The 26500-nt window shown below is 46.5% G+C and overlaps 17 non-coding genes across 17 annotated transcripts; 16 read left to right on the top strand and 1 right to left on the bottom strand.

Moving 5' to 3' along the window:
- The first annotated feature begins 5327 nt into the window (after nt 1–5327).
- On the top strand, nt 5328–5400 carry trnaf-gaa (transfer RNA phenylalanine (anticodon GAA)). Its single transcript has one exon. It is a non-coding gene; the product is annotated as a tRNA-Phe (tRNA).
- Nucleotides 5401–6469: 1069 nt separating this feature from the next.
- Nucleotides 6470–6542, bottom strand: trnaa-agc (transfer RNA alanine (anticodon AGC)). Its single transcript has one exon. It is a non-coding gene; the product is annotated as a tRNA-Ala (tRNA).
- Nucleotides 6543–19881: 13339 nt separating this feature from the next.
- trnaq-cug (transfer RNA glutamine (anticodon CUG)) lies at nt 19882–19953 on the top strand. The gene has a single exon. It is a non-coding gene; the product is annotated as a tRNA-Gln (tRNA).
- Nucleotides 19954–20773: 820 nt separating this feature from the next.
- On the top strand, nt 20774–20845 carry trnap-ugg (transfer RNA proline (anticodon UGG)). The gene has a single exon. It is a non-coding gene; the product is annotated as a tRNA-Pro (tRNA).
- Nucleotides 20846–20941: 96 nt separating this feature from the next.
- trnai-aau (transfer RNA isoleucine (anticodon AAU)) lies at nt 20942–21015 on the top strand. The gene has a single exon. It is a non-coding gene; the product is annotated as a tRNA-Ile (tRNA).
- Nucleotides 21016–21191: 176 nt separating this feature from the next.
- On the top strand, nt 21192–21263 carry trnaq-uug (transfer RNA glutamine (anticodon UUG)). The gene has a single exon. It is a non-coding gene; the product is annotated as a tRNA-Gln (tRNA).
- An 85-nt stretch (nt 21264–21348) lies between these two features.
- trnaq-cug (transfer RNA glutamine (anticodon CUG)) lies at nt 21349–21420 on the top strand. Its single transcript has one exon. It is a non-coding gene; the product is annotated as a tRNA-Gln (tRNA).
- An 820-nt stretch (nt 21421–22240) lies between these two features.
- trnap-ugg (transfer RNA proline (anticodon UGG)) lies at nt 22241–22312 on the top strand. Its single transcript has one exon. It is a non-coding gene; the product is annotated as a tRNA-Pro (tRNA).
- Nucleotides 22313–22532: 220 nt separating this feature from the next.
- Nucleotides 22533–22604, top strand: trnaq-cug (transfer RNA glutamine (anticodon CUG)). Its single transcript has one exon. It is a non-coding gene; the product is annotated as a tRNA-Gln (tRNA).
- An 820-nt stretch (nt 22605–23424) lies between these two features.
- On the top strand, nt 23425–23496 carry trnap-ugg (transfer RNA proline (anticodon UGG)). The gene has a single exon. It is a non-coding gene; the product is annotated as a tRNA-Pro (tRNA).
- A 96-nt stretch (nt 23497–23592) lies between these two features.
- trnai-aau (transfer RNA isoleucine (anticodon AAU)) lies at nt 23593–23666 on the top strand. The gene has a single exon. It is a non-coding gene; the product is annotated as a tRNA-Ile (tRNA).
- A 106-nt stretch (nt 23667–23772) lies between these two features.
- Nucleotides 23773–23845, top strand: trnaf-gaa (transfer RNA phenylalanine (anticodon GAA)). Its single transcript has one exon. It is a non-coding gene; the product is annotated as a tRNA-Phe (tRNA).
- A 135-nt stretch (nt 23846–23980) lies between these two features.
- trnaq-uug (transfer RNA glutamine (anticodon UUG)) lies at nt 23981–24052 on the top strand. Its single transcript has one exon. It is a non-coding gene; the product is annotated as a tRNA-Gln (tRNA).
- Nucleotides 24053–24146: 94 nt separating this feature from the next.
- trnaq-cug (transfer RNA glutamine (anticodon CUG)) lies at nt 24147–24218 on the top strand. The gene has a single exon. It is a non-coding gene; the product is annotated as a tRNA-Gln (tRNA).
- Nucleotides 24219–25330: 1112 nt separating this feature from the next.
- On the top strand, nt 25331–25402 carry trnaq-cug (transfer RNA glutamine (anticodon CUG)). The gene has a single exon. It is a non-coding gene; the product is annotated as a tRNA-Gln (tRNA).
- Nucleotides 25403–26222: 820 nt separating this feature from the next.
- trnap-ugg (transfer RNA proline (anticodon UGG)) lies at nt 26223–26294 on the top strand. The gene has a single exon. It is a non-coding gene; the product is annotated as a tRNA-Pro (tRNA).
- A 96-nt stretch (nt 26295–26390) lies between these two features.
- Nucleotides 26391–26464, top strand: trnai-aau (transfer RNA isoleucine (anticodon AAU)). The gene has a single exon. It is a non-coding gene; the product is annotated as a tRNA-Ile (tRNA).
- Nucleotides 26465–26500: the final 36 nt, after the last annotated feature.

The following is a 26500-nucleotide window of genomic DNA, read 5'->3' as shown; positions in this document are numbered from 1 at the left end:
TCTTTGAGTGCACTTCTTCAAAACCGTAAGGATGTTCCAAGGTGTCAGTTTATTTATTTGCGTTTCCGAACTTACCCGTTGTTAGATAATCACCAGATAACTTTTTCACACCGCTTGCTCTTCTCACACACTCTTCAGCTCTCCCTGAGCAGACAGGGTGGTGGAGATTCATTGTTCTAATGATTAGAGGAACAGTTTTTCCTTACTCTATCTGTGTGTATGCTTCATGTCCGTGGGCTTCGTTGCTTTACAGTTAATTCATCACACCACATTTTCCTTCCTCCATTCCATCTGATCCTCATTCTCCTTAAATTAATATAGTGTATGCTGTGTTCTTTGCTTCCTTAACACTAGTACCACTTTCTTCACTCTCGTTCCTAAATATAACATAATATTTATGAATACTTGTCCAAAAATTGTGCTTTGCAGGCTGTTTGAGCGCTGCATTTATGGCATATTACTATCAAATGCAACAGTCATCCTTATTGCTTTTTTTTTACTATTCACTCAGAGGACTGTGCTGGTCCATCTCCATCAGTGGAAACTGCCAAGGCACCAGCTCCTTCACATCACCAGCCACCAGCTGAGCTTCCAAGTCACTGGAAAGATCAACTTCCACCTTTCCAGCATGAGTGGATCCGGAACACACTATTTAAGGCCAACCCACGAACCGGCAAGTCAGAACTAGTGTCCCAGCTGAAACTTTGGTGGTATCCTCCTCAGCCCCCTTTAATAAACACTCAGCCCCCTGCCTCACCTGACCTCTTCTTCTGTCGGCCCCTTTTCTTATGGATGCCGCTGAAGATGTGGTTATTTCCTCTTGTCTGTGTTCGCCCAGACTGTGGTAAGCACAGACTAACAGCGGCAGGAATTTACCGTACCGTGCGTAAGGTCGTGGACATCGACGGGTGGTATGACCTTGCCACTGAGTATCTGGAGTGCAAACGCTGCAAAAAGAAATATCCTGCCTGGTCTGAGGACATCCTAGGACAGCTGGATATGGGCCACCGCAGTCAGTTTCCAGCTTTGCTGACATACAGGTAATTCATAATGACAATCATTCATTATTAGGTACTTTTATATGGGTTATTTTTTACCAACTAAAGCATTTGCATGATTATACTGTTGTTTCCTTAGATACTCATGTGACAACCGGGTGCTGAGGATGATGAGGGAGAGGACACTGGGCAACAGTGTGACTCAGCTTTACAGGAAGCTGATGGAACAGCACAGTGAGGCATGGACACAGCGTGTCTTGCAGTACCTGACTGCCTGTGAACCATTCACAAGGTCCTCCCTTGTGCAGCCTCCTGTGTTTGCTGGTCCTCCACTTTTACCTGCCCTGCCTAAACCTAAGTGACTGTTAGCCGTGTATGCCAGGGATGTTCTGGGGCGACTGCACGAGGTCAAGGCCAAATTAACATCTGTCTTTGGCTGTGTTCTCAAGATGGATTCGACAAAAAAAGGTATCAAAGCCCTGTTTATATCCAGAAATTTGCCAGATATGGATATGTGTGTGATATGCGTACATAAAGAGCACATCTTTTATTTTTCCCAATAGGTCACAAAGAAACTTGCCGGTGCTGCTTCAGGAACAGCTGCCTGGTGCACAAATGTCGGAAATGAACACGACCAGGTCCTTGTCTCTGTGCTGACAGCTGCCGAGGGACATGGACTGGACTCCATGGCAGCTGGTCTGATGAAACGCTACCGAGAGGCAGGAGAGGCAGCCCCAAAAGTGATGTACGTGGACAGGGACTGCTGCAGTCAGTATGGCCAATCGCGGGTGAAGATCATGTTTTCGGAGTGGGATGAGCTTGTAGTGCGCCTCGACATCTGGCACTTCATGCGGCGATTTGCTGCAGGTGTCACGACAGAGGCTCATCCACTCTACGGGATCTTCATGGCACGTCTGTCCACGTGCATCTTTCAGTGGGATCCAGAGGATGTGGCTGCTCTTCGCTCTGCAAAAGAGAGTGACCTGGCGGCAAAGAAGACTGGCCACATCTCAGAAAAGGCGGTCAGTGCTCGCATTACCCGGAGGGAGTTGGCACTGCACTGCCGGAGGAGGACCAGGGGGGTGGAGGAGACCGCCAGATTGATTGGGTCACTGATTGATCAGTTTGACAGTGCGGATGGGAAGGACACCCTGGGAGTTCCTCTGCTGGACCACGAACGGATCCAGCAGATATGGAAGGAACAGCGCAAGCACGTCCAGTGTATACAAGACCCAGAGGACTTTCCGCTGTACATGAAGACAGGGACACTGAAGAAAGGCAGCGTGGAGCTGTGCTGCTACAGGTGTGCTCGTGGCTCTACCTCCTTGGAGTCGTTCCACCTCCACCTGAACCGTTTTATTCCAGGTATTACATGCATATGGATTATTATTTTTCTGTAGAAAATATAAGCACTGTAACTGCTTCCATCACTTTAAAGTAATGCCGCATTAATAAATGTCACACTCTACATTACAATTACTTTTTAATGTCATTAGCATTGACAAAGCTGTCTTGACTAACAAGTCACTAGTAATACAGGAATAAGTGACAATCATTTTTAATTTAGTTACACAACTCTATTAAATGTAGTATACAAGTTACTTCAGAGCACCTTATGTGTAGTACATATATTGTACATATGTGACATATAAAACCCTTTTTTATATATTTTTTAATATTATTTAACTTTTAGGAACCAGTGCCAGCGATGCGCATTTTCAGGACTATCTCCTTGAGGGCTTGATGCGTTGGAATGATGACCGAATGGAAGATGCCATAAAACGGGCGTCCTCCATTCGGACATATGGCAGTGCCATGAGAGAGGCTGTGGACCGGCTAAGCCGAACAGTCTTTGGGAAGCCCTGGGATGAGCGCTATCGCCCTCCTGGAGCATATACAGGTAAGAAATTTAACTTGTTCTTTTGCAATATTCTATTAAGTTATCTATTTAGCCTTTTGTTTTTTTTAAGCCTGCATTTATTTGATTCAAAATACAACAAAAGCAGTAATATTTTGAAATATTTTTACTATTTAAAATAACTGCTATCCATTTGAATAAAAATAGCTCCTAGAGATTTTTTGTTTAGGTTTCTTTGATGAATAGAAAGTTCAATATATATTGTAACATTATAAATGTCTTTATCATCTATTTAATGCGTCCTTGCTAAATAAAAGTATTAATTTCTATAATTTAATACTAAATATATAATGATTTAAATGTTCTGACTCCACACTTTTGGATGGTATAGTGTATAATGTTAAAAAAGCTTTTTATTACATATAAACTCTTATCTTGGATCCTTCTATTCATCAAAGAATCTTGAACAAAATGTACACAACTGTTCTAAATATTGATAATAATATCAATAAAAAAAGGTTTCTAGAAGAACAAATCAGGATATCTGAATGATTTCTGAAGATCATGTGACACTGAAGACTGGAGGAATGATGCTGAAAATACAGCTGTGCATCACAGAAATAACTTACACTTTAAACTATATTCAAATAGAAAGCATTTTTATTTTAAATAGTAAAATTATTTCACAATATAATGGCTTTTGTTGTATTTGAATAAAATAAATGCAGGCTTGTCGAGCAGAATTCTTTAAAAAATGTAAAAAAATATTTCTGTTCAAAGGCTTTTGACTGAAAGTGTATATTAACACTAATCTGCATTTACTAGGGAGCAGTCATTGGACCTGATGGCATCGCTGGGTGGGACAAGGTCCAGGATCTGGCTGGTTTCCTGGTGGGTCTTCGTGAGGCTCCTTACCTCACCGACCTGCAGGTGACAGAGGCCATCCAGCTGTGGACAGCTCTCCCTGACGTTGATAAACAGCAGGTCAACTATCAGCCTCGACATCAGCCTCAGCTGACACATGGGCGCTTTAAGGCACCGAAACGGTCCGGAGTCACACCGGGTGTGGAGAGTGTGAAACGGTGTCTGATTGGACATCCTGGGGGTCCAGCAGAGTGGCCCAGCACCAGCCGCTTGGTTGAGGCCATTTGTATGAAGCTGTGTGCTTTACACAAGTCACCGACCAAGAAGGCTGGAGTTTGCACCCCCAGGTGGTCTAAAATCCTTTCAGATTACCACCACATCCGAGACCTGGTGCTTAACAGTCGAAGGCTGATGGATGAAACAATGATCCAGCTGTTTGAGCTGAACCAGAGGACACTCATTCAGTGGTAAGCAAGGCACATTATTTGGTTCCAGGGAACTGAATACTTCTGTACACACACACACACACACACACACACACATATATATATATATATATATATATATATATATATATATATATATATATATATTTTACAAGTAATTTACTTTCAGGTTTCAACGGCAGCAGAAAAATCAGGAAATGAGTGTCCTCGCCCAGGGACTGACTCCATCTGACCCAATTGATGTGGCTGATACGCAGCTTCCTCTGCCGAGGGAAAAATTGGATGACGTGCCATCAACATCAGGCCCAAAACATCAATTTATCCTTCCGCCAAATCGAGAAGGACAGGCTCCAATTCTGCGACCGGGTCGCCGGCCCACTTCTGCCAAATAGGAGTGCCCTATCGCACCCGTCCCCACAGCAGCAGGAGTTGTGCAGCCCATTTCAGCACCTGGGTCACTGTTAGGCACACTAGTCCTTAACCCAGACATGACTGTGTCGATGGTGATTCCATCTTCTGGTGCTTTGACATCCGGTGCAGGCCCAGCTCCGCCTGCTCCAGCGCCTGCTCCAGCGCTGCTGCTTCTGTGTCCCGTTACACCCAGAGGAACAGGTATAACTGCTTCCCCACAGCCAGAGAGCTATCTGTTTCCAAGTTGGCCTCCTCCCTTCCGGGACTGGAATTGAGACCCGCTGGTCTAAGTGACATCTGACCGTTTCAGCTGTCCTACCTAACATCCCTCTACATGTTAGATACAGCCCCAATTTTAGGTCAATTAAGAGGCCAACTTGCATTCGTTAGCCTTTCACACTGTCTCGAGGACTTTGCTTGCCCTAGGGGTATGATTCTCGCTTTGGGTGCGAGAGGTCCCGGGTTCAAATCCCGGACGAGCCCTTGTTCAGGTTAAAACGTGAAGCTTTATTGTCTCATTGCATTCACAAACATTATGGCAGGTTTTTTCCAATCAGGCAGACATGGATGGCTAAGTTAGCTCAGCTGGTTAGAGCGTGGTGCTAATAACGCCAAGGTCGCGGGTTCGACCGCAGTACTGGCCATCTGTTTTTATTGTCTGGGGGCTCATCTCTGCTCTTTTCTTTAGCTCCGACAAAGAGTAGGGTGATCTCACTGAAATCCCTGCTTGCTAAGCAGAGGTTTGTTGTAGCCAAAATAGCTCAGTTGGGAGAGCGTTAGACTGAAGATCTAAAGGTCCCTGGTTCGATTCCGGGTTTCAGCAACATCTCCCACACTTTTCCCTTTTTTGAGACGGGCCATTGACCAAAAATCACTGGGATCCAACCTCTCTGTATAACTGCTTCCCCACAGCCAGAGAGCTATCTGTTTCCAAGTTGGCCTCCAACCAAGCAGTTTCGGTTCCATGGTGTAATGGTCAGCACTCTGGGCTTTGAATCCAGCGTTCTGAGATCGAATCTCGGTGGAGCCTGTGTGCTTTCTTGCCACAGGAAAAGATAAAACAGCACTAGTTTGGCGATGGTGCCAGTGTTTGTGGCCCTGTGAGCAACAGCTGCACCAGTTAAGGTTCCATGGTGAAATGGTTAGCACTCTGTACTCTGAATCCAGTGATCCGAGTTCAAATCTCTGTGGGACCTATTTTGCCACCAGTTTGCGCAGGACAATGTCTGAAATACTTTTCGGCACCTTTTAGTCCAAAAAAATTAACTAACGTAGAGAGTGTGGCCGCATTGCATCGATGCTCAGTCTGTCTCTTTAGGGCAGTTGTTCTCAAACCTGTCTTGGAGGCACCCCTGCCCTGCACATTTTTATTGTCTCCCTTATTAGACACACCCAAATAAGGTCTCACGGTCTCTACTAATGAGCTGATGATTTGAAACAGGTGTGTTAGATGAGGGACACATTCAAAATGTGAAGGGCAGGGGTGCCTCCAGGACAGGTTTGAAAACCCCTGCTTTAGGGAACTGTGCGTAAAATGGCACTGTTTTGCAACCAATTTGCACAGGACCATGTCTGAAATACTTTTTGGCAGCTATGAGCCCAAAAAAAGCTTACGTGGGAGTGTGGCAGCATTGCTGTCAACGCTCAGTCGGTCTCTTTAGGGCAATGGTTTTCAAACCTTTCCTGGAGGCACCCCTGCCCTGAACATTTTGTATGTCTCCCTTATTAGACACACCCAAATCAGGTCTTGCAGTCTCTACTAATGAGCTGATGATTTGAAACAGGTGTGTTAGATGAGGGGAAATGCGAAATGTGCAGGGCAGGGATGCCTCCAGGACAGGATTGAAAACCACTGGTCTAGGGATGTGTGAGTAAGAGGGCAGTAGCCGACTTGGAGAATGCGGGCATCGATCCCGCTACCTCTCGCATGCTAAGCGAGCGCTCTACCATTTGAGCTAATTCCCCTGGCCTTTCAAGAATGACGAGCATAGCTGGGGATGATGGGTTTGAAGCAAAGAGGCTGTCCCTCCTCTGGGCTTGCTCCTTTGCACTGGCCGAGATTATGTTGTCGAATTAACAAAGAGATTAAGCTTTTGTGTTTAAGGACCTTCTCGGTCTTTTTATGCCAGTATGCATGTGTATGGATTCTTGTATTATGTAGGCTACCTTGGAACACTCGGATCATGCAGACAACTTCTCACCTCTTTTGCTCACACTGACTTAAAGTCTAAGGAAGCGGTTCTCAATTCTAGTCCTCGCTCCCACCAGGTCTGCATGTTTTGCATGTCTCTCTTTGTTAGCACACCTGATTCGGATAATCAGCTCATTAGAAGTGAGCTCCTAGTGATTGACATGGTCCCTACACACTGTTCATTGCTCCCCACTCCCTGAGCAGGGGAAATCCGTCAAAGTATACTTCACTTTGGAACATTGGTTCATGGATTTGTGCTGCGCAACTTCTTCACACATGGAGAAGTGTGACATCATTTACCTCTGTATACCTCGATACACCACTGTATTACTCACTATGAATTGAACATATACATACGCTTTGAACTTGAATCACGGAGGGATTTCATGTGATGTCCAGTTCTCAGGGCACTTACGTTCGAATGGAACAAATGTCTGAAGCTATACAAGAAACTTACAAAATGTGAAGAGCAGGGGGCGCGAGGACTGGAATTGAGACCCGCTGGTCTAAGTGACATCTGACCGTTTCAGCTGTCCTCCCTAACATCCCTCTACATGTTAGATACAGCCCCATTTTTAGGTCAATTAAGAGGCCAACTTGCATTCGTTAGCCTTTCACACTGTCTCGAGGACTTTGATTGCTTCCACGTTAGTTCATGTTCCTTCTTTTGTTGATGCTGGAATAGCTCTTTTTCCTTGGATTAGGGAAAGAAGGCTAGTTGGTCTAGGGGTATGATTCTTGCTTTGGGTGCGAGAGGTCCCGGGTTCAAATCGCGGACGAGCCCTTGTTCAGGTTAAAACGTGAAGCTTTATTGTCTCATTGCATTCACAAACATTATGGCAGGTTTTTTCCAATCAGGCAGACATGGATGGCTAAGCCAGCGATCTGAGTTCGAATCTCGGTGGAGCCTGTGTGCTTTCTCTATAAAGTCCATTTTTTTTTGGAGCGTCCATTCAGGTATAAGTTTGAGGGCTCGTGTACGTGGGTTAAGGGGACCTTAAGCTGTAACTCTGCCAAAACGGGGCCAAACTGAACCAAAATCGGGTCAGAGTAAGACCTCCAGAAGGCCTACCGAACACCGCTGCCCCCCATCCATAACACCCCGGGGGGCGGAGTTATGGCCCCCCACATTTTTGATAGTCAAATGAAAGGAAGAGACCTAGCGACTTGAATCTCGGTGACGTGATAGCCCTCGAAGGGCCCTTTCTGAAGCCACCTCCCCCAAGTCGATAGACCCCCGGGGGCCAGTGATACGGGCCCACAAATGCAAAAAGTCCCAAAATTTGACCGGCCATAACTCACCCAAAGAGAGGGGAAAAAACACCAAACTCTGGTCAATATTAGACCTTGGGGACCCCTATCCGACGACACCAGCCCCATGTTCCTTTGACCCCGGGGGTCCGAGTTACGGCCCCCCAAAACGTGGGGTTTGAACCGTTATAGCTCAGGAACCGGACCACCCAGGAACTCGAGGGTGGTCGCATACGGTAGACCCCTCTAGGGATCCCCTGAATTTCACTCATTATACTGTATGCATATAAATATGCATATAAATTTATGTCCACGGGAGCGCTATGGAGGTCCCGCTGAATAAATTGTAAATGGACATTTTTTTTTTAAAAACCTCCCATTTGCCATATATTCAGCACGCCCTTCCTAATGGTTCCGTGGACAGATAAATTTTAGCGGTTTCGTGGTTGAAGTCTCATCAGCTGTACTCTGCAAGCTCCCAGGAACCCATTTTTGTAAGTTTTATCCCATAATACTGTAGAATTTGCATAAACATGAGCGTTGAATTTTGGCACACATGTGCACCACATGTGGTGCGTATCTCACTTTTCATTAAATAGCAAATGTATTTAACTTTATTTATTTCAAATGTGTGTTATTGTTAATGAAAAGACCTTTACTGTACTCAGGACACCCAGAGGAATCCATTCATGTAAGTTTAATCCAATAATAATGTAAAATATGCATAAAAATTTATGTCCACGGGAGCGCTATGGAGGTCCCGCTGAATAAATTGTAAATGGACTTTTTTTTTTGAAAAAACCTCCCATTTGCCATTTATTCAGCATGCCTTTCCTAATGGTTCCGTGGACAGATCAATTTTAGCGATTTCGTGGTTAAAGTCTCATCTGCTGTACTCTGCAAGCTCCCAGGAATCCATATTTGTAAGTTTTAACCCATAACACTGTAGAAAAATGCATAGAAAAAATGTTGGATTTTGGTTAATTTCACCACATGTGGTGAATATTAACCAAACTGTCACACACTTTGCCAAGCTGTAACTCCGCCAAAACGGGGCCAAACTGCACCAAAATCGGGTCAAAGTCAGACCAGGGGGACCTCTATCCGACGCCACCAGCCCCAAGTCCCTGAACCCCCGGCAGGCGGAGATACAGTGCCCCAAATTTGGTGTCCATCCAATATGAATAAATGGCAAGTGGGATATGTGTCCACCTTAGGTTTAACAAAAAGCAATTCTAGTAAATTTGATTTAATTAAATATAGGCAATATTGTTGATCAAAACGCCTGCAGTGTACTCAGACAGCCCAGCAGAGTCCATTCATGTAAGTTTTATCACAATATACTGTAGAATTTGCATAAAAAATAATGTCCACGGGAGCACTACGGAGGTCCCGCTGAATAAATTGTAAATGGACATTTTTTTTTAAAAAACCTCCCATTTGCCATTCATTCAGCACGCCCTTCCTAATGGTTCTGTGGACAGCTAAATTTTAGCGGTTTCGTGGTTGAAGTCTCATCCGCTGTACTCTGCAAGCTCCCAGGAATCCATTTTTGTAAGTTTTATCCCATAATACTGTAGAATTTGCATAAAAATGAGCGTTGAATTTTGGCACACATGTGCACCACATGTGGTGCGTATCTCACTTTTCATTAAATTGCAACTTTATTTAACTTTATTTATTTCAAATGTGTGTTATTGTTAATGAAAAGACCTTTACTGTACTCAGGACACCCAGAGGAATCCATTCATGTAAGTTTTATCCAATAATAATGTAAAATATGCAAAAAAAAATTATGTCCACGGGAGCGCTATGGAGGTCCCGCTGAATAAATTGTAAATGGAATTTTTAAAAAAAAAAACCTCCCATTTGCCATTTATTCAGCACGCCCTTCCTAATGGTTCCGTGGACAGATCAATTTTAGCGGTTTCGTGGTTGAAGTCTCATCAGCTGTACTCTGCAAGCTCCCAGGAATCCATTTTTGTAAGTTTTATCCCATAACACTGTAGAAATATGCATAGGAAAAATGTTGGATTTTGGCTAATTTCAAAATCCAAGCCCTTGTTCAGGTTAAAACGTGAAGCTTTATTGTCTCATTGCATTCACAAACATTATGGCAGGTTTTTTCCAATCAGGCAGACATGGATGGCTAAGCCAGCGATCTGAGTTCGAATCTCGGTGGAGCCTGTGTGCTTTCTCTATAAAGTCCATTTTTTTTTGGAGCGTCCATTCAGGTATAAGTTTGAGGGCTCGTGTACGTGGGTTAAGGGGACCTTAAGCTGTAACTCTGCCAAAACGGGGCCAAACTGAACCAAAATCGGGTCAACGTCAGACCTCCAGAAGGCCTACCGAACACCGCTGCCCCCCATCCATAACACCCCGGGGGGCGGAGTTATGGCCCCCCACATTTTTGATAGTCAAATGAAAGGAAGAGACCTAGCGACTTGAAACTCGGTGACGTGATAGCCCTCGAAGGGCCCTTTCTGAAGCCACCTCCCCCAAGTCGATAGACCCCCGGGGGCCAGAGATACGGGCCCGCAAATGCAAAAAGTCCCAAAATTTGACCGGCCATAACTCACCCAAAGAGAGGGGAAAAAACACCAAACTCTGGTCAATATTAGACCTTGGGGACCCCTATCCGACGACACCAACCCCATGTTCCTATGACCCTGGGGGTCCGAGTTACGGCCCCCCAAACTGTGGGATTTGAACCGTTATAACTCAAAAACCGGACCACCCAGGAACTCGAGTGTGGTCACATACGGTAGACCCCTCGACCCTCTAAGGATCCCCTGAATTTCAGCCCCGGGGTCCACCGCATCCCGGAGAAATTAGCCAAAAAAGAGTACCATCCACCCCCCTCGCACCTACTCATCCATGCCGGCCAGGGTGCACCCTCCCCGGCTAGAGAAGGCAGCTCGAGGGGGGTGGAAGTCGGAAATTTTTTTTTATTATGAAGCCTAGAGAAAACGCTTGTACAGTACTCAGGGCACTCAGAGGATTCCATTTTTGTAAGTTTTATCCCATTATACTGTAGAAATATGCATAGAAAAAATGTTGGATTTTGGTTAATTTCACCACATATGGTGAATGTTAACCAAAATGTCACAGACTTTGCCAAGCTGTAACTCTGCCAAAACGGGGCCAAACTGCACCAAAATCGGGTCAGAGTAAGACCTCCAGAAGGCCTACCGAACACCGCTGCCCCCCATCCATAACACCCCGGGGGGCGGAGTTATGGCCCCCCACATTTTTGATAGTCAAATGAAAGGAAGAGACCTAGCGACTTGAATCTCGGTGACGTGATAGCCCTCGAAGGGCCCTTTCTGAAGCCACCTCCCCCAAGTCGATAGACCCCCGGGGGCCAGTGATACGGGCCCACAAATGCAAAAAGTCCCAAAATTTGACCGGCCATAACTCACCCAAAGAGAGGGGAAAAAACACCAAACTCTGGTCAATATTAGACCTTGGGGACCCCTATCCGACGACACCAGCCCCATGTTCCTTTGACCCCGGGGGTCCGAGTTACGGCCCCCCAAAACGTGGGGTTTGAACCGTTATAGCTCAGGAACCGGACCACCCAGGAACTCGAGGGTGGTCGCATACGGTAGACCCCTCTAGGGATCCCCTGAATTTCACTCATTATACTGTATGCATATAAATATGCATATAAATTTATGTCCACGGGAGCGCTATGGAGGTCCCGCTGAATAAATTGTAAATGGACATTTTTTTTTTAAAAACCTCCCATTTGCCATATATTCAGCACGCCCTTCCTAATGGTTCCGTGGACAGATAAATTTTAGCGGTTTCGTGGTTGAAGTCTCATCAGCTGTACTCTGCAAGCTCCCAGGAACCCATTTTTGTAAGTTTTATCCCATAATACTGTAGAATTTGCATAAACATGAGCGTTGAATTTTGGCACACATGTGCACCACATGTGGTGCGTATCTCACTTTTCATTAAATAGCAAATGTATTTAACTTTATTTATTTCAAATGTGTGTTATTGTTAATGAAAAGACCTTTACTGTACTCAGGACACCCAGAGGAATCCATTCATGTAAGTTTAATCCAATAATAATGTAAAATATGCATAAAAATTTATGTCCACGGGAGCGCTATGGAGGTCCCGCTGAATAAATTGTAAATGGACTTTTTTTTTTGAAAAAACCTCCCATTTGCCATTTATTCAGCATGCCTTTCCTAATGGTTCCGTGGACAGATCAATTTTAGCGATTTCGTGGTTAAAGTCTCATCTGCTGTACTCTGCAAGCTCCCAGGAATCCATATTTGTAAGTTTTAACCCATAACACTGTAGAAAAATGCATAGAAAAAATGTTGGATTTTGGTTAATTTCACCACATGTGGTGAATATTAACCAAACTGTCACACACTTTGCCAAGCTGTAACTCCGCCAAAACGGGGCCAAACTGCACCAAAATCGGGTCAAAGTCAGACCAGGGGGACCTCTATCCGACGCCACCAGCCCCAAGTCCCTGAACCCCCGGCAGGCGGAGATACAGTGCCCCAAATTTGGTGTCCATCCAATATGAATAAATGGCAAGTGGGATATGTGTCCACCTTAGGTTTAACAAAAAGCAATTCTAGTAAATTTGATTTAATTAAATATAGGCAATATTGTTGATCAAAACGCCTGCAGTGTACTCAGACAGCCCAGCAGAGTCCATTCATGTAAGTTTTATCACAATATACTGTAGAATTTGCATAAAAAATAATGTCCACGGGAGCACTACGGAGGTCCCGCTGAATAAATTGTAAATGGACATTTTTTTTTAAAAAACCTCCCATTTGCCATTCATTCAGCACGCCCTTCCTAATGGTTCTGTGGACAGCTAAATTTTAGCGGTTTCGTGGTTGAAGTCTCATCCGCTGTACTCTGCAAGCTCCCAGGAATCCATTTTTGTAAGTTTTATCCCATAATACTGTAGAATTTGCATAAAAATGAGCGTTGAATTTTGGCACACATGTGCACCACATGTGGTGCGTATCTCACTTTTCATTAAATTGCAACTTTATTTAACTTTATTTATTTCAAATGTGTGTTATTGTTAATGAAAAGACCTTTACTGTACTCAGGACACCCAGAGGAATCCATTCATGTAAGTTTTATCCAATAATAATGTAAAATATGCAAAAAAAAATTATGTCCACGGGAGCGCTATGGAGGTCCCGCTGAATAAATTGTAAATGGAATTTTTTAAAAAAAAAACCTCCCATTTGCCATTTATTCAGCACGCCCTTCCTAATGGTTCCGTGGACAGATCAATTTTAGCGGTTTCGTGGTTGAAGTCTCATCAGCTGTACTCTGCAAGCTCCCAGGAATCCATTTTTGTAAGTTTTATCCCATAACACTGTAGAAATATGCATAGGAAAAATGTTGGATTTTGGCTAATTTCACCACATGTGGTGAATATTAACCAAACTGTCACACACTTTGCCAAGCTGTAACTCCGCCAAAACGGGGCCAAACTGCACCAAAATCGGGTCAAAGTCAGACCAGGGGGACCTCTATCCGACGCCACCAGCCCCAAGTCCCTGAACCCCCGGCAGGCGGAGATACAGTGCCCCAAATTTGGTGTCCATCCAATATGAATAAATGGCAAGTGGGATATGTGTCCACCTTAGGTTTAACAAAAAGCAATTCTAGTAAATTTGATTTAATTAAATATAGGCAATATTGTTGATCAAAACGCCTGCAGTGTACTCAGACAGCCCAGCAGAGTCCATTCATGTAAGTTTTATCACAATATACTGTAGAATTTGCATAAAAAATAATGTCCACGGGAGCACTACGGAGGTCCCGCTGAATAAATTGTAAATGGACATTTTTTTTTAAAAAACCTCCCATTTGCCATTCATTCAGCACGCCCTTCCTAATGGTTCTGTGGACAGCTAAATTTTAGCGGTTTCGTGGTTGAAGTCTCATCCGCTGTACTCTGCAAGCTCCCAGGAATCCATTTTTGTAAGTTTTATCCCATAATACTGTAGAATTTGCATAAAAATGAGCGTTGAATTTTGGCACACATGTGCACCACATGTGGTGCGTATCTCACTTTTCATTAAATTGCAACTTTATTTAACTTTATTTATTTCAAATGTGTGTTATTGTTAATGAAAAGACCTTTACTGTACTCAGGACACCCAGAGGAATCCATTCATGTAAGTTTTATCCAATAATAATGTAAAATATGCAAAAAAAAATTATGTCCACGGGAGCGCTATGGAGGTCCCGCTGAATAAATTGTAAATGGAATTTTTTAAAAAAAAAACCTCCCATTTGCCATTTATTCAGCACGCCCTTCCTAATGGTTCCGTGGACAGATCAATTTTAGCGGTTTCGTGGTTGAAGTCTCATCAGCTGTACTCTGCAAGCTCCCAGGAATCCATTTTTGTAAGTTTTATCCCATAACACTGTAGAAATATGCATAGGAAAAATGTTGGATTTTGGCTAATTTCACCACATGTGGTGAATATTAACCAAAATGTCACACACTTTGCCAAGCTGTAACTCCGCCAAAACGGGGCCAAACTGCACCAAAATCGGGTCAAAGTCAGACCAGGGGGACCTCTATCCGACGCCACCAGCCCCAAGTCCCTGAACCCCCGGCAGGCGGAGATACAGTGCCCCAAATTTGGTGTCCATCCAATATGAATAAATGGCAAGTAGGATATGTGTCCACCTTAGGTTTAACAAAAAGCAATTCTAGTAAATTTGATTTAATTAAATATAGGCAATATTGTTGATCAAAACGCCTGCAGTGTACTCAGACAGCCCAGCAGAGTCCATTCATGTAAGTTTTATCACAATATACTGTAGAATTTGCATAAAAAATAATGTCCACGGGAGCACTACGGAGGTCCCGCTGAATAAATTGTAAATGGACATTTTTTTTTAAAAAACCTCCCATTTGCCATTCATTCAGCACGCCCTTCCTAATGGTTCCGTGGACAGCTAAATTTTAGCGGTTTCGTGGTTGAAGTCTCTTCCGCTGTACTCTGCAAGCTCCCAGGAATCCATTTTTGTAAGTTTTATCCCATAATACTGTAGAATTTGCATAAAAATGAGCGTTGAATTTTGGCACACATGTGCACCACATGTGGTGCGTATCTCACTTTTCATTAAATTGCAACTTTATTTAACTTTATTTATTTCAAATGTGTGTTATTGTTAATGAAAAGACCTTTACTGTACTCAGGACACCCAGAGGAATCCATTCATGTAAGTTTTATCCAATAATAATGTAAAATATGCAAAAAAAAATTATGTCCACGGGAGCGCTATGGAGGTCCCGCTGAATAAATTGTAAATGGAATTTTTAAAAAAAAAAAACCTCCCATTTGCCATTTATTCAGCACGCCCTTCCTAATGGTTCCGTGGACAGATCAATTTTAGCGGTTTCGTGGTTGAAGTCTCATCAGCTGTACTCTGCAAGCTCCCAGGAATCCATTTTTGTAAGTTTTATCCCATAATACGGACCCTTGGGAGTCGTGTCCACGAACCCGCTAGGCTGAAAACATTCAAGTATATGGCAGGTGGGACTTTTTTTAGAAAAGACCCAGGGGCCCGAAATTCGGATCGGTGGGTCCAGGGGCCGCCCCGAGTGAGCTGCCGAAAGCGCGGGGCCCTAAGGCGAGGGAAAAATTCGGAGCCTCCTGCACAAAATCTCTCCCTTGGCCCTCTCTGACTCTTACATGATCAGAGCCTTTTTAGAGATTTCAGGGTGCCGGACGGGTATTTTTTTTTCAAGGTCCTACAGCTTCGTGCTTCAGGGACATGGGAGAGGGGCCCCTGAGATGCGAGAATCTGGAATATGGGGGCCCTACGTCCTATTGTCTCCGAACTGTGGATGTCCCACCTTCAATCAAAACGTGTACCGATTTGGTGGACGTGGGGTCACTTATTTGACTGTTTGACCCCTAAAGAAGGTCATAGGGCCACCAGACTTCTATGCCCAGTTGAGTGGGTTCCCATGAGACACATATCCAAAATTCGGCCCGATCGGACCCTTGCAAGTCCTGTCCACGAACCCGCTAGGCCAAAAACATTCAAGTATATGGCAGGTGGGACTTTTTTAGAAAAGACCCAAGGGCCCGAAATTCGGATCGGTGGGTCAAGGGGCCACCCCGAGTGAGCTTCCGAAAGCGAGGGGCCCTGTGTCCCTCGCGAGTTGTGTCCACGAATCCGCTAGGCCGAACCCATTCAAGTATGTGGCGGGTGGGACTTTTTTAGAAAAGACCCAGGGGCCCGAAATTCGGATCGGTGGGTCCAGGGGCCGCCCCGATTGAGCTGCCGAAAGAGCGGGGCCCTAAGGCGAGGGGAAAATTCGGAGCCTCCTGCACAAAATCTCTCCCTCAGCCCTCTCTGACTCTTACATGATCAGAGCCTTTTGAGAGATTTCAGGGGTGCCGGATGGGATTTTTTTTTTCAAGGTCCTACAGCTTCGTGCTTCAGGGACATGGGAGAGGGGCCCCTGAGATGCGAGAATCTCGAATCTCGGGGCCCTATGACCCATCGTCTCCGAAGGGCGGATGTCCCATCTCCAATGTAAACGCATACCGGTTTAGTGGACAAGCGCTCCCTTTTTTGACCCTTTGACCCCTAAATAAGGTCGTAGGGTCACCAGACTTCTATGCCCGGTTGAGTTGGCCCCCATGAGACACATATCCAATATTCGGCCCGATCGGACCCCGGCGAGCCGTGTCCACGAAACCGCTAGGCCGAACACATTCAAGTAAATGGCAGGTGGGATTTTTTTAGAAAAGACCCAGAGGCCCGAAATTCGGATCGGTGGGTCAAGGGGCCGCCCCGAGTGAGCTTCCGAAAGCACGGGGCCCTGGGGCCCTCGCGACTTGTGTCCACGAATCCGCTAGGCCAAACCCATTCAAGTATGTGGCAGGTGGGACTTTTTAAGAAAAGACCCAGGGGCCCGAAATTCGGATCGGTGGGTCCAGGGGCCGCCCCGATTGAGCTGCCGAAAGAGTGGGGCCCTAAGGCAAGGGGAAAATTCGGAGCCTCCTGCACAAAATCTCTCCCTCAGCCCTCTCTGACTCTTACATGATCAGAGCCTTTTGAGAGATTTCAGGGTGCAGGATGGGAATTTTTTTTCAAGGTCCTACAGCTTCGTGCTTTGGGGACATGGGAGAGGGGCCCCTGAGATGCGAGAATCTCGTATCTCGGGGCCCTACGACCCATCGTCTCCGAAGGGCGGATGTCCCATCTCCAATGTAAACGCGTACCGGTTTGGTGGACAAGCGCTCCCTTTTTTGACCCGTTGACCCCTAAATAAGGTCGTAGGGTCACCAGACTTCTATGCCCGGTCGAGGTGGCCCCCATGAGACACATATCCAAAATTCGGCCCGATCGGACCCCGTCGAGCCGTGTCCACGAAACCGCTAGGCCGAACACATTCAAGTAAATGGCAGGTGGGATTTTTTTAGAAACGTCCCAGGGGCCTGAAATTTGGATCGGTTGCTCCTGAGGGCCCCTAGAACGTGCTGTCAAAAGCGCGAGAACCTAGTGCGATGCACTTTTTCCATGGGTCCTACGACTACGTGTTTCAGGGCCCTTGTTGAGGGGCCCCTGAGATGCCAGAATCTCAAATCTGGGGGCCCTACGACCTATCGTCTCGGAACTGTGGACGTCCCACCTCCCATCAAAACGCGTACCGCTTTTGTGGACGTGGGGTCCCTTCTGTGACCGTTTGACCCCTAAAGAAGGTCGTAGGGCCACCAGACTTCTGTGCCCGGTCGAGGGGATGCCCTCGAGACACATATCCAAAATTCGGCCCGATGGGACCCTTGCAAGTCCTGTCCATTAACCCGCTAGGCCAAAAACATTCAAGTATATTGCAGGTGGGACTTTTTTAGAAAAGACCCAGTGGCCCGAAATTCGGATTGGTGGGTCAAGGGGCCGCCCCAAGTGAGCTTCCGAAAGCACGGGGCCCTGGGGCCCTCGCGAGTTGTGTCCACGAATCCGCTAGGCCAAACCCATTCAAGTATGTGGCAGGTGGGACTTTTTTAGAAAAGACCCAGGGGCCCGAATTTCGGATCGGTGGGTCCAGGGGCCGCCCCGATTGAGCTGCCGAAAGAGTGGGGCCCTAAGGCGAGGGGAAAATTCGGAGCCTCCTGCACAAAATCTCTCCCTCAGTCCTCTCTGACTCTTACATGATCAGAGCCTTTTGAGAGATTTCAGGGTGCAGGATGGGAATTTTTTTTCAAGGTCCTACAGCTTCGTGCTTTGGGGACATGGGAGAGGGGCCCCTGAGATGCGAGAATCTCGAATCTCGGGGCCCTACGACCCATCGTCTCCGAAGGGCGGATGTCCCATCTCCAATGTAAACACGTACCGGTTTGGTGGACAAGCGCTCCCTTTTTTGACCCTTTGACCCCTAAATAAGGTCGTAGGGTCACCAGACTTCTATGCCCGGTCGAGGTGGCCCCCATGAGACACATATCCAAAATTCGGCCCGATCGGACCCCGGCGAGCCGTGTCCACGAAACCGCTAGGCCGAACACATTCAAGTAAATGGCAGGTGGGATTTTTTTAGAAACGTCCTAGGGGCCTGAAATTTGGATCGGTTCCTCCTGAGGGCCCCTAGAACGTGCTGTCAAAAGCGCGAGAACCTAGTGCGATGCACTTTTTTTCCATGGGTCCTACGACTACGTGTTTCGGGGCCCTTGTTGAGGGGCCCCTGAGATGCCAGAATCTCAAATCTGGGGGCCCTACGACCTATCGTCTCCGAACTGTGGACGTCCCACCTCCCAACAAAATGCGTACCGCTTTTGTGGACGTGGGGTCCCTTCTGTGACCGTTTGACCCCTAAAGAAGGTCGTAGGGCCACCAGACTTCTGTGCCCGGTCGAGGGGATGCCCTCGAGACACATATCCAAAATTCGGCCCGATCGGACCCTTGGGAGTCGTGTCCACGAGTCCGCTAGGCCGAACGCATGGGAATAAATGACAGGTAGGATTTTTTTAGAAACGTCCCAGGGGTCCCAAATTTCACAGCGGGGTCCGTGGGGCCCCCCCAGTGACCTCACCGAGACCGCGGGCCGATCGGAGCGACTTGCGTCGGCGACCCCGAAATGGCCAGAGGGGGCGCCGGTGAGCGCCCGCTGGGCGGGGACGCCCACCCCCCACCTCTGGGACCCTTTTGGGAACGTTCCGTGAAAATAGTGGAAAAGTGGACAAATAGTGGTTCCTTGGGACCGGGGGTCCGGGTCGGGGGTCCTCGCGGCTCGAGGGTCAGATCCGCGATGATAATGGTTAAATGGACAAATAATGGGTTCGTGGTCATGGCAAAAGGACCTTTATAGGGTTCGTGGTCACGGGGGTCCGCACAGCGGACCCATATGGCGGGTGGACAAAACGCGGCCCGCTGGGATGCGAAGCCCACCCTAGAACTGCCCCGGCCATTCGTTTAATGGGAGAAAGGCCAAATAATAGGGTCCTGGGAGCGAATACCCCCAACGGCCAGCAGAACGATGGCAAAAGGACCTATATAGGGTTCGTGGGAGGTGGGGGTGGGGGTGGGGGGGCTCCCCCGGTGGTCAACATCACCCCCTAGAGGTGTCAATACTTGGTTTACTGCGGATTCCCTACGGAAAAGGGGGGTAAGCCGACTCGTCCCGTTGGCCAGTTTTCTAAAGGAGAAAATGGATCCAAATTGACAGTACAATCCCTTCGAACCATTATGCGGTATATGGCAATTTAAAATGAATGGGGTTTTTTCCACGAACCCATTATGTGTACTACCTTGCCGCAGGAAAAGATAAAACAGCACTAGTTTGGCGATGGTGCCAGTGTTTGTGGCCCTGTGAGCAACAGCTGCACCAGTTAAGGTTCCATGGTGTAATGGTTAGCACTCTGGACTCTGAATCCAGTGATCCGAGTTCAAATCTCGGTGGGACCTATTTTGCCACCAGTTTGCGCAGGACCTTCTCGGTCTTGTTACGCCAGTATGCATGTGTATGGATTCTTGTATTATGTAGGCTACCTTGGAACACTCGGGTCATGCAGACAACTTCTCACCTCTTTTGCTCACACTGACTTAAAGTCTAAGGAAGCGGTTCTCAATTCTAGTCCTCGCTCCCCCAGGTCTGCATGTTTTGCATGTCTCTCTTTGTTAGCACACCTGATTCGGATAATCAGCTCATTAGAAGTGAGCTCCTAGTGATTGACATGGTCCCTACACAGTGTTCATTGCTCCCCACTCCCTGAGCAGGGGAAATCCGTCAAAGTATACTTCACTTTGGAACATTGGTTCACGGATTTGTGCTGCGCAACTTCTTCACACATGGAGAAGTGTGACATCCTTTACCTCTGTATACCTCGATACACCACTGTATTACTCACTATGAATTGAACATATACATACGCTTTGAACTTGAATCACGGAGGGCTGTCATGTGATGTCCAGTTCTCAGGGCAGTTACGTTCGAATGGAACAAATGTCTGAAGCTATACAAGAAACTTACAAAATGTGAAGAGCAGGGGGCGCGAGGACTGGAATTGAGACCCGCTGGTCTAAGTGACATCTGACCGTTTCAGCTATCCTCCCTAACATCCCTCTACATGTTAGATACAGCCCCATTTTTAGGTCAATTAAGAGGCCAACTTGCATTCGTTAGCCTTTCACACTGTCTCGAGGACTTTGATTGCTTCCACGTTAGTTCATGTTCCTTCTTTTGTTGATGCTGGAATAGCTCTTTTTTCTTAGCTTAGGGAAAGAAGGCTCGTTGGTCTAGGGGTATGATTCTCGTTTTGGGTGCGAGAGGTCCCGGGTTCAAATCCCGGACGAGCCCTTGTTCAAGTTAAAACGTGAAGCTTTATTGTCTCCTTGCATTCACAAACATTATGGCAGGTTTTTTCCAATCAGGCAGACATGTATGGCTAAGCCAGGCCGGATAGCTCAGCTGGTTAGAGCGTGGTGCTAATAACGCCAAGGTTGCGTGTTCGATTCCCGTACTGGCCAGCTGTTTTTATTGTCTGGGGGCTCATCTCTGCTCTGCTCTTCATTTCGACACACTTTTCCCTTTTTTGAGGCGGGCCATTGACCAAAAATCACTGGGTTCCAACCTCTCTGTATAACTGCTTCCCCACAGCCAGAGAGCTATCTGTTTCCAAGTTGGCCTCCAACCAAGCAGTTTTGGTTCCATGGTGTAATGGTCAGCACTCTGGGCTTTGAATCCAGCGATCTGAGTTCGAATCTCGGTGGAGCCTGTGTGCTTTATTGGCGCAGGAAAAGATAAAACAGCACTAGTTTGGCGATGGTGCCAGTGTTTGTGGCCCTGTGAGCAACAGTTAAGGTTCCATGGTGTAATGGTTAGCACTCTGGACTCTGAATCCAGTGATCCGAGTTCAAATCTTGGTGGGACCTATTTTGCCACCAGTTTGCGCAGGACCTTCTCGGTCTTGTTACGCCAGTATGCATGTGTATGGATTCTTGTATTATGTAGGCTACCTTGGAACACTCGGGTCATGCAGACAACTTCTCACCTCTTTTGCTCACACTGACTTAAAGTACAAGGAAGCGGTTCTCAATTCTAGTACTCGCTCCCCCAGGTCTGCATGTTTTGCATGTCTCTCTTTGTTAGCACACCTGATTCGGATAATCAGCTCATTAGAAGTGAGCTCCTAGTGATTGACATGGTCCCTACACAGTGTTCATTGCTCCCCACTCCCTGAGCAGGGGAAATCCGTCAAAGAATACTTCACTTTGGAACATTGGTTCACGGATTTGTGCTGCGCAACTTCTTCACACATGGAGAAGTGTGACATCCTTTACCTCTGTATACCTCGATACACCACTGTATTACTCACTATGAATTGAACATATACATACGCTTTGAACTTGAATCATGGGGGGCTGTCATGTGATGTCCAGTTCTCAGGGCACTTACGTTCGAATGGAACAAATGTCTGAAGCTATACAAGAAACTTGCAAAATGTGTAGAGCAGGGGGCGCGAGGACTGGAATTGAGACCCGCTGGTCTAAGTGACATCTGACCATTTCAGCTGTCCTCCCTAACATCCCTCTACATGTTAGATACAGCCCCATTTTTAGGTCAATTAAGAGGCCAACTTGCATTCGTTAGCCTTTCACACTGTCTCGAGGACTTTGATTGCTTCCACGTTAGTTCATGTTCCTTCTTTTGTTGATGCTGGAATAGCTCTTTTTCCTTGGATTAGGGAAAGAAGGCTAGTTGGTCTAGGGGTATGATTCTTGCTTTGGGTGCGAGAGGTCCCGGGTTCAAATCCCGGACGAGCCCTTGTTCAGGTTAAAACGTGAAGCTTTATTGTCTCATTGCATTCACAAACATTATGGCAGGTTTTTTCCAATCAGGCAGACATGGATGGCTAAGCCAGCGATCTGAGTTCGAATCTCGGTGGAGCCTGTGTGCTTTCTTGCCGCAGGAAAAGATAAAACAGCACTAGTTTGGCGATGGTGCCAGTGTTTGTGGCCCTGTGAGCAACAGCTGCACCAGTTAAGGTTCCATGGTGTAAAGGTTAGCACTCTGGACTCTGAATCCAGTGATCCGAGTTCAAATCTCGGTGGGACCTATTTTGCCACCAGTTTGCGCAGGACCTTCTCGGTCTTGTTACGCCAGTATGCATGTGTATGGATTCTTGTATTATGTAGGCTACCTTGGAACACTCGGGTCATGCAGACAACTTCTCACCTCTTTTGCTCACACTGACTTAAAGTCTAAGGAAGCGGTTCTCAATTCTAGTCCTCGCTCCCCCAGGTCTGCATGTTTTGCATGTCTCTCTTTGTTAGCACACCTGATTCGGATAATCAGCTCATTAGAAGTGAGCTCCTAGTGATTGACATGGTCCCTACACAGTGTTCAATGCTCCCCACTCCCTGAGCAGGGGAAATCCGTCAAAGTATACTTCACTTTGGAACATTGGTTCACGGATTTGTGCTGCGCAACTTCTTCACACATGGAGAAGTGTGACATCCTTTACCTCTGTATACCTCGATACACCACTGTATTACTCACTATAAATTGAACATATACATACGCTTTGAACTTGAATCACGGAGGGCTGTCATGTGATGTCCAGTTCTCAGGGCACTTACGTTCGAATGGAACAAATGTCTGAAGCTATACAAGAAACTTACAAAATGTGAAGAGCAGGGGGCGCGAGGACTGGAATTGAGACCCGCTGGTCTAAGTGACATCTGACCGTTTCAGCTGTCCTCCCTAACATCCCTCTACATGTTAGATACAGCCCCATTTTTAGGTCAATTAAGAGGCCAACTTGCATTCGTTAGCCTTTCACACTGTCTCGAGGACTTTGATTGCTTCCACGTTAGTTCATGTTCCTTCTTTTGTTGATGCTGGAATAGCTCTTTTTTCTTGGCTTAGGGAAAGAAGGCTCGTTGGTCTAGGGGTATGATTCTCGCTTTGGGTGCGAGAGGTCCCGGGTTCAAATCCCGGACGAGCCCTTGTTCAGGTTAAAACGTGAAGCTTTATTGTCTCATTGCATTCACAAACATTATGGCAGGTTTTTTCCAATCAGGCAGACATGGATGGCTAAGCCAGGCCGGATAGCTCAGCTGGTTAGAGCGTGGTGCTAATAACGCCAAGGTCGCGGGTTCGATCCCCGTACTGGCCAGCTGTTTTTATTGTCTGGGGGCTCATCTCTGCTCTGCTCTTCATTTCCGACAAAGAGTAGGGTGATCTCCCTGAAATCACTGTTTGCTAAGCAGAGGTTTGTTGTAGCCGAAATAGCTCAGTTGGGAGAGCGTTAGACTGAAGATCTGAAGGTCCCTGGTTCGATCCCGGGTTTCGGCAACATCTCCCAAAATTTTCCATTTTTTGAGGCGGGCCATTGACAAAAAATCACTGGGTTCCAACCTCTCTGTATAACTGCTTCCCCACAGCCAGAGAGCTATCTGTTTCCAAGTTGGCCTCCAACCAAGCAGTTTTGGTTCCATGGTGTAATGGTCAGCACTCTGGGCTTTGAATCCAGCGATCTGAGTTCGAATCTCGGTGGAGCCTGTGTGCTTTCTTGCCGCAGGAAAAGATAAAACAGCACTAGTTTGGCGATGGTGCCAGTGTTTGTGGCCCTGTGAGCAACAGCTGCACCAGTTAAGGTTCCATGGTGTAATGGTTAGCACTCTGGACTCTGAATCCAGTGATCCGAGTTCAAATCTCGGTGGGACCTATTTTGCCACCAGTTTGCGCAGGACCTTCTCGGTCTTGTTACGCCAGTATGCATGTGTATGGATTCTTGTATTATGTAGGCTACCTTGGAACACTCGGGTCATGCAGACAACTTCTCACCTCTTTTGCTCACACTGACTTAAAGTCTAAGGAAGCGGTTCTCAATTCTAGTACTCGCTCCCCCAGGTCTGCATGTTTTGCATGTCTCTCTTTGTTAGCACACCTGATTCGGATAATCAGCTCATTAGAAGTGAGCTCCTAGTGATTGACATGGTCCCTACACAGTGTTCATTGCTCCCCACTCCCTGAGCAGGGGAAATCCTTCAAAGAATACTTCACTTTGGAACATTGGTTCACGGATTTGTGCTGCGCAACTTCTTCACACATGGAGAAGTGTGACATCCTTTACCTCTGTATACCTCGATACACCACTGTATTACTCACTATGAATTGAACATATACATACGCTTTGAACTTGAATCACGGAGGGCTGTCATGTGATGTCCAGTTCTCAGGGCACTTACGTTCGAATGGAACAAATGTCTGAAGCTATACAAGAAACTTACAAAATGTGTAGAGCAGGGGGCGCGAGGACTGGAATTGAGACCCGCTGGTCTAAGTGACATCTGACCATTTCAGCTGTCCTCCCTAACATCCCTCTACATGTTAGATACAGCCCCATTTTTAGGTCAATTAAGAGGCCAACTTGCATTCGTTAGCCTTTCACACTGTCTCGAGGACTTTGATTGCTTCCACGTTAGTTCATGTTCCTTCTTTTGTTGATGCTGGAATAGCTCTTTTTCCTTGGATTAGGGAAAGAAGGCTAGTTGGTCTAGGGGTATGATTCTTGCTTTGCGTGCGAGAGGTCCCGGGTTCAAATCCCGGACGAGCCCTTGTTCAGGTTAAAACGTGAAGCTTTATTGTCTCATTGCATTCACAAACATTATGGCAGGTTTTTTCCAATCAGGCAGACATGGATGGCTAAGCCAGCGATCTGAGTTCGAATCTCGGTGGAGCCTGTGTGCTTTCTTGCCGCAGGAAAAGATAAAACAGCACTAGTTTGGCGATGGTGCCAGTGTTTGTGGCCCTGTGAGCAACAGCTGCACCAGTTAAGGTTCCATGGTGTAATGGTTAGCACTCTGGACTCTGAATCCAGTGATCCGAGTTCAAATCTCGGTGGGACCTATTTTGCCACCAGTTTGCGCAGGACCTTCTCGGTCTTGTTACGCCAGTATGCATGTGTATGGATTCTTGTATTATGTAGGCTACCTTGGAACACTCGGGTCATGCAGACAACTTCTCACCTCTTTTGCTCACACTGACTTAAAGTCTAAGGAAGCGGTTCTCAATTCTAGTCCTCGCTCCCCCAGGTCTGCATGTTTTGCATGTCTCTCTTTGTTAGCACACCTGATTCGGATAATCAGCTCATTAGAAGTGAGCTCCTAGTGATTGACATGGTCCCTACACAGTGTTCATTGCTCCCCACTCCCTGAGCAGGGGAAATCCGACAAAGTATACTTCACTTTGGAACATTGGTTCACGGATTTGTGCTGCGCAACTTCTTCACACATGGAGAAGTGTGACATCCTTTACCTCTGTTTACCTCGATACACCACTGTATTACTCACTATGAATTGAACATATACATATTCTTTGAACTTGAATCACGGAGGGCTGTCATGTGATGTCCAGTTCTCAGGGCACTTACGTTCGAATGGAACAAATGTCTGAAGCTATACAAGAAACTTACAAAATGTGAAGAGCAGGGGGCGTGAGGACTGGAATTGAGACCCGCTGGTCTAAGTGACATCTGACCGTTTCAGCTGTCCTCCCTAACATCCCTCTACATGTTAGATACAGCCCCATTTTTAGGTCAATTAAGAGGCCAACTTGCATTCGTTAGCCTTTCACACTGTCTCGAGGACTTTGATTGCTTCCATGTTAGTTCATGTTCCTTCTTTTGTTGATGCTGGAATAGCTCTTTTTTCTTGGCTTAGGGAAAGAAGGCTCGTTGGTCTAGGGGTATGATTCTCGCTTTGGGTGCGAGAGGTCCCGGGTTCAAATCCCGGACGAGCCCTTGTTCAGGTTAAAACGTGAAGCTTTATTGTCTCATTGCATTCACAAACATTATGGCAGTTTTTTTCCAATCAGGCAGACATGGATGGCTGAGCCAGGCCGGTTAGCTCAGCTGGTTAGAGCGTGGTGCTAATAACGCCAAGGTCGCGGGTTCGATCCCCGTACTGGCCAGCTGTTTTTATTGTCTGGGGGCTCATCTCTGCTCTT

This window comes from Carassius carassius, chromosome 8, assembly GCF_963082965.1.
Source record: "Carassius carassius chromosome 8, fCarCar2.1, whole genome shotgun sequence".
NCBI lineage: Eukaryota > Metazoa > Chordata > Actinopteri > Cypriniformes > Cyprinidae > Carassius > Carassius carassius.
The sequence above is the reverse complement of the archived record's forward strand: the minus strand, read 5'-3'. Positions and strand labels throughout refer to the sequence as shown.